The following is a 7,887-nucleotide window of genomic DNA, read 5'->3' as shown; positions in this document are numbered from 1 at the left end:
TATTAATTATTTTGGTTCAGTTTGTAGAGGTTTCAGTCCACAGTTGGCTGGCCTAAGGCAGGGCAGCATGGCAGAGGGGCACAGCAGAGGAAAGCCAGCTCTTGGTTTGGCAGTCGAAAGCAAAGAAGGTGAAGGGAAGATGAGGAAAGATAAAACACTTACAGGCCACACCCACAGTGACCCACCTCTATCTACCAGGCTTCATCCCCCGACACTATGCCCAGCCATAGACACAACAGTGGAGTATCACACGCCTGTAACCCAGTGTCCCACACCCATGACCCAGTCACCTGTCAAAGCCCCTTTCATGAGAACATGAGGTTTTGGGGGGACATCCAGACACAAGCCATAACAAATTCCAGCTTACTTATGATGTGTGACATGACATAACTTTTTCTTGTTCTTTTACTTTTGAACTGTTTGTGTTTTTATCTTTAAAAAGTTTCTTTAAAAAATAAATAAAAAATTAAAAAGGTTTCTTTCATTATAAATAAATGAATCACATTTGGATTAGGTATACCAACTTACCATTTATTTTCTATCTCTCCAGTTTGTTCTTCCTTTCTTTTTGCATCTTTCCCTGCCTTCTTTTGGGTTTTTAAATTTTATCTGGCATACTTACTTTTGGCTATACATGCATTAATATATGATCAACAAATTTAGTGAATGCTTAAATTTTTTAAACAGTACAGTAAAAGGTACGTTGCCATTAATCCCCCACAAAATCCTTCTCCTCTCTTCAAACTCACCTACCTATTCTTGCCACTTTCTGAAGCAGGTCTGGAAGTCCTCTTTTGTAAGTGTCTTTAGTCACGCTGTCATGGCTGCCTCAATGTCCTGAAATGATTCAGAACATTTACCTTTCATGATCATTTTGACTTTGAAAAAGAATCAGAAGTTGCAAGGTTTCAAATATGATGAATAAAGTGGATGAGGATGTAACGTTTTGGGCTTTTTTAGTACTGGGGATCCAACTCATGACCTTGTGCTTGCCAGGCAGGCACCAGTGCTTCTGAGCTATATCCCAGCCCAGAACATGATGTTTTTATATACCTGCCTTTCTGTGGGATGGTACTTGGACTAGCATTCGCTGTATTTTTTATCATACATCATAAAGAAAAGCTTGCAAAAGAGGAGTTTCAGAATTGCTTCAGAAAGTGGAAAGAACAATAAATACGGGCATTCTAATCAAGTGAGGGGAATTAATGCAATATGTCTTTTAAATTTTTCAATTTGAACATTCATTGTGATTTCTAGGAAGATGGCAGAGCAGTAAGCAACAGAGAAAACAGCCTCTCAGAGAGACACATCCAGGTGCTGGAATATAACATTGTGAGGAAGACGAGAAGGAATGAAAAATTAAGTTTTGCACAGAAAATTTGGTAACATGGTGCCAAAGAACCAGGGACGAGGCCAAACAAGCAACAATTTCTCATTTTCAGCAAACTGAAGAGATAAGATCAAACAGACTCAAAACACCTGGAAGATACCTCAAAGAAGTAATCATCACCTAAGGGGCCTACCATAGGCCCCTTACCATAGCAACCCACCATAGGCAACTTACAAGCATCACCCCAAGAATTAAACTAAACAAGAGAGAGAAAAGAAAATGAGAGGACACTTAAGCAAAATGTAGCCCAATATCCTGCCCACCAAAGACAAATACAGAGGGCAATGAGGTGGGACAATCTGAAAGCCGCCCACCACGGCTCTCTGAAGTGGAAACAGTGAGCAATTGAGTGAGGCTCTGGAAAAGACGAGATCAGAAATAATCTCTCAGATAACTACAGAGATTACCAAAATGCACACCATGCTTTGCGACATTAGAGCAGACAGAGACAAAAAAATAGATGAGCTTTAGAAAATTATGGAAGATCAGCACAAGAAAGAAAGGGAATCCATAAAGTAGATTCAAGCAGATTTCCAGGAGAATAAAAACTCCATTGAAAGTATTCAAAGCAGATTAAGCCAATGTGAAGACAGGATCCCAGATATTGAAGATAGGCTTGCAGTTAGTGACCAAAAAAAGAAATATTTCTCAAAAATAGCAAGGGACCATAAAAAAATCAACTCAGCAGCTGCTAGATGAAACAAAGAAGAATAACATAAGATTAATTGGAGTCTATGAACAAGCAGTTGATATCATAAATGACATTAAAATACTGTTCACAGACATGACAGAAAACTTTCCTGGTAGAGAAAAAGAATTTGATGTATAGATAAATGAGGCATATGGAACTCCAATTAGCAGTGGTCCAAAAAAAAAAAAATCTACATCCATGCATATCATAGTCAAGAATCCAGAAGTCAACACAAGAATAGCTGTTAGAGAAAAGAAACAAATCACCTATAAAGGAAAGCCCATCAGAATTACAACTGATTTCTCAGCACAAATGCTCAAGTCAAAAAGAGCTTGGAGTAAAGTATTCCAAGTTCTAAAGGAAAACAACTTTCAATCCAGATTGATGTACCCCCCAAACTATCTTTCAAAATTGATGGAGAAATAAAACACTTCCATGACAAAGAACATCTGAGGAAATTTATAACCACCAAACCAGCACTCCAAAATGTTCTAAAAGACATTCTAGAAAGAGATAATAAGGACACTGCTCCATGAACCCCAACAAAAGGAATTCACCAGGGAGGGTAAACGATTAGAATAAAAGGGGGAGGGGGAAATAGGAGATCCAACAACAGGAAAACAACATGACAAGGATAAGTCAATACATTTCAGTTATAACCATCAATGTTAATGGCCTCAATTCATCAGTCAAAAGACACAAATTAGCAGAATGGATCAAGAAGTAAGATCCAACAATATGCTGCATACAAGAAACACATTTAATTCAAAAAGAAATTCATAGACTGAAAGTCAAAGGATGGAAAACAATGCTGTATGTGACAAGAACACAGAAAAAAGTATGGGTAGCTATTCTATTTGCAGAAAATGTGAATTTCAAGCCAAGACTAATTAAGAAAAATAAGGAAGATCAATACATCCTTGTAAAGGGACCAATCCAAGAGGAAAGAGATAACATGCATAAATATATGTGCAACAAATACCAGTGTGCCCAGCAATATAAAACAATTACTAATGGACATGAAAAATCAAATAAATACTAATACAATTGTATTGGGAGACCTCCATACCTTACTGTCAGAAAAACACAGATCAACTAAATGTAAAATCAATAATGAAATATTAAACTAAATCAAGCTTCTGAACAAATGGACTCAGTAGATGTATATAAAGTGTTCCACCCTACAACATCAGAATGCACATTCTTCTCAGCTACACATAGGATGTTCTTCAAAGCAGACAATATACTGGCTCATAGAACATGCCTAAGTAGTGCAAAAAAATTGAAATTACCCCATGCATACTATCAGAATGAAATTGCACAATGAAATTGGAAATCCAAGGCAAAAGAAACCACAAGAACTTCATAAACACATGGAAATTAAATAGCACCCTACTGAACAACCAATGGGTCACAGGCAAAATTTAAAAAGAAATTAGTTTTTACAGTTGAATGATAAAAACAATACAACAATACTGGAACTTGTGGGACACGATGAAAGCAGCCTTTAGAGGGAATTTTATAGCAGTAAATATCCATATCAGGAAAACAGAGCAAGCACATATAAACAACTTAGTGGTGAACTTCAAACTTTTAAAAAAAGAAGAGCAGCTCATGCAAGGGAGGAAATTATAAAGATCAGACCAGAAAGTAACACACTGGAGACTAAAAAACAATAAAAGAATCAATGAATCGAAGAGTTGGTTCTTTGAAAGGTTAAATAAAATTGTGGAATCCTTAGGCAACCTTATCAAAAAAGGAAAGAAAAGACTCAAATCCATGCAATTAGGAATTAAAAGGGTGAAATCACAACAGACCCTGCAGAAATCCAGAAAATCATCTATACCTACTTTAAAAACTTGTATTCTAGTAAGTTGGAAAATACAGAAGAAATGGGCAGATTCCTGGACACATATGGATTACCAAAGTTTAATCAAGAAGACATAAAAATCCTAAATAACCCAATATCAATAAATGTAATGAAAGATATAATTAAAAATCCATCAACAAAGAAAAGCCCAGGCCTTGATGGATTCACTATTAAATTCTACAAGAAATTTAGAGAAGACCTAACACCTTGCTTTTCAAATGAAATTGAAAGGGAAGCAATACTTCCACATTCATTCCTCAGAGCAAGCATTACCTTGATACCAAAACTGAGAAGGACCCAACTATGAAAGAGAATTATAAGCCAATTTCCCTAATGCACATTAGATGCAAAAATCCTTAATAAGATACTGGCAAACAGTGATGCAGGGATGGTTCCACAAAAGTAAATCAACAAATGTAACATATCATATTAACAGAGCCAAGGACAAAAATTATGATTGTCTCAATAGATGCAGAAAAAGCTTCTGATGAAGCTCAGCACTGATTCTTGACTAAAAAAAAAAAAAAAATTCCATAGAAAACTGGAGCAGATGGTCTTTATCTCAATCTGATAAAAGCCATCTATGACAAACCAACATCACACTAAATGAACAAAAACTGAAAGCTTTCTCCCTAAAATCAGGGACAAGACAAGGATGTTTACTTTCTCCACTCTTAGTCAATATAGTCCTGGAAACTTTAGCTGGAGCAATTAGATAAGAAAAAGAAATAAAAGGAATAAAGATAGAAAAGGAAGAAGTTAAAGTATCATTATTTGCAGATGACATGATTCTCTACTTAGAAGATCCCAAAAACTCTACCAAAAGACTACTAGATGTGATAAGCAAATTCAGTAATGTAGCTGGTTACAATGTCAACACTCAAAAATTAATATCCTTCCTGTACATGAATAACAATCTCACTGAGCAAGGAATTAGGAAAACAATACTTGTTATAATAGCTTCCCAAAAAATGAAATACCTTGGAATCAGTGTAACAAGCGATGTAAAAACCTCTACATTGAAAACTATAGTACCTTGAAAATGAAGATGGAAGAGGGTATTAGAAAATGGAAATATATCCCATGATCTTGGAGAAGAACAAATATAGTGAAATATAGTAAAATTGCCATACTCCCAAAACTGTTATACAGATTCAATGTAATCCCAATCAAAATTCCAATAGCATATCTCACGGAATTAGAGAAAACAAGGACACCCCAGGGAGAGAAACAGACAGCATCTCCGTGTTGGAACTTAGGGTGCTGGGAAAGAAAGCAACCGGCTCGCCTCCCTGGTAAGCACCCATGAGACTACCAGTGCATGGGCTGAGAATCAAACATCCCATCCTCCCAGCCCCACCCCCGTTAGCAAATGGAGCCAGAGGTCTGAGCATCTCTCTGGAGGTTGATCATATGCAGTATAGCAAATATGGGGGATTTCCGTCTACAGTCTCTTTGAAAGCAAACATTGTTATCACTGTTTTGCTTTGTTCTGATTAATTGTATTGCTCTATTCAATATTCTGTTTTGATAAGTTCTATAATGTTCTGTATTTGGTTTGATTTTGCTATACTAGATTGAAAGGACAACTATTGTGAAGATAACAAGATATACTAGAAATTACTATTATCTTGGTAACCTGCTGTGACATTCTGTACCAGTTTCACTTCATTGTCTCATTTAGCTTTGTTCTGTCTTGTTCTGTTGTGTTTTACTACTTTCAAAATAAAAAAAAAAGTGGATCGAGAAAACAATCCTAAAATTCATCTAGAACCAGAAGAGATCTAGAATAGCAAAGGTAATCCTGGGCAGCAAATATAAAACAGGAAGCATCACAACCCCTGATTTGAAATTATACTATAAAGCTACTGTGATTACAAAAGAAAAAAAAAATGTGATACTAACAGAAAAAAAAAAAAGACCCAAAGATGAGTAGAACAGATTAGAAGATGCAAAAACAACTCCAGACACACTAACTCACCTAATCTTTGACAAAGGTGCCAAATACATTCACTGGAAGAAAGATAGCCTCTTTAATAAATGGTGCTGGAAAAACTGGCTCTACACATGCTGAAGATTAAAACTGGACCTATTCCTTTCTCCACGTACCAAGCTAAAATCAGAATAGATCAAAGATCTTAATATTAAAACAGAAACATTAAATCTGCTAAAAGATAGAGTAGGTAAAACTCTGGAAGACATTGGTGTAGGCAAAGACTTTATGAATAAAACCCTGATCCTACAGAAACGATCACAAAGAATCAACAACTGGAATCTCACCCTACTGAAAAGCTTTTACACAGCAAGAGAAATCAACAGTGAAGAGACAATTCACAACATGGGAGAAAATGTTTGCCAGCTGTTACTATTGAGAACATATAAAGAACTCAAAAAAATCAGTCCTCCCAAATTTAAAGACCTAATCCAAAAATGGACATCTGAAGTGAACACAGATTTCTCAGATGAAGAAATACAAACAGCAAATAAATATGTGAAAAAATGTTTAACATCACTGGTCATTCAAGAGATGCAAATTAAAATAACATTGAGATTCCACCTTACCCCAGAAAGAAATAACATATGTATATGTATATGTATATGTATATGTATATGTATATGTATATGCATATAAAAAGTAGTTATGATAGTTATACTATTGATTTCTCTGAGGTCATGGAAGAGAAAGATTTTTTGCTGGAATTGCTCGGGCAATTGAACGCAGGTGTCTTGTGCTCTGGGTGAATGATTTGGGGATGACAATGTGCAATGTATCACCATTGTTGCCCTGAAATTTCATTTTAGTTTTTTTTTTCTTTTTCTCCCTGAAATAAAATGGACTTTGAAATTTTTTTCCTTTTAAATAAAGCTACTTCTATTTCTAAAAAATAAATAAATAAAAATTTACTGAATATTTTATATCTTATACCTTTGTTCTTTGTGCTATTGTTATAAATTTTACTTTTCCACATGTTATAATTCTATAGTACTTTGTTATCATTTTTGCTTCAATATTTTAAAGAGTTTTTTAAGCCAGCTGTGGTGGCCCTTGTCTGGAATCCCAGCACTCAGGAGGCTGAGGCAAAAGGATGGTAAGTTTGAGGTCAACCTGTGTTACATAGCAAGACCTTGTCTCAAAAAATAAAAGAAGAAGAAGAATAAATAAAAAGAGTTTTCTAAATGAAAAACAGGATTCAGTATTGACCCTCATATTTACTCTTTCTGCATGCTTTATTCTTTTATGTATACCCAAATATTATTTTTCTTCTCTGAAAGAGTTTCCTTTAACATTTCTTGTGATGCAAGTTGGCTGGTGGTGGACTCTCTTAAAATTTCATCTCAAAATCTTTATTGTGCCTTTACTTTTTAAGTATATTTTCACTAGATACAGAATTCTAGGTTAATCCTTTTTTTTTTTTTTTCTTTTAGTACCTTAAAGATATCATCGCACTGTCTTCTGGTTTGCCTAGCTCTAATCAGAAGTAGACAATGTCTCTTAGACTCTGTAAAGTTCCGTAAGTTACAGTTACTTCTCAAGATGCTTTTAAAATTTCCTCTTATTAATTTTAATACTTTAATAATGATTTACCTTAAAGTGTTTTAAATTTGAGTTTCATTGTATTTTTTGCTCACTAGTACTGATAGTTCGTTTTTTATATCAAAGTTTCGATCATGATTTTGTCAAGAATTTGTTCACCTCTTCTTTCTGTATATTATACCATTTGGTGTTGCCCATCATGTTACTGAGATTGTTTCTTTCTTTCTTTTTATTTTTTAAGTTGTTTTCCCCTCTGGACTTCACTTTGGAGAGTTTCTGTTAATATATTTTTATTTCCCTTTTTTCTCCAGTGATCTCCAATCTGCTTTTAATTCCAGCCGCTGACTTTGGATGTGGCGTTCTTTCATCACTGAACGTTCTATTTGGTTCTTCTTTTGTAT

Source organism: Cavia porcellus, unplaced genomic scaffold (genome assembly GCF_034190915.1).
Source record: "Cavia porcellus strain 051 isolate PalLab524CR breed Dunkin Hartley unplaced genomic scaffold, mCavPor4.1 scaffold_31, whole genome shotgun sequence".
In the NCBI taxonomy this organism is placed as follows: domain Eukaryota; kingdom Metazoa; phylum Chordata; class Mammalia; order Rodentia; family Caviidae; genus Cavia; species Cavia porcellus.
The sequence above is the reverse complement of the archived record's forward strand: the minus strand, read 5'-3'. Positions refer to the sequence as shown.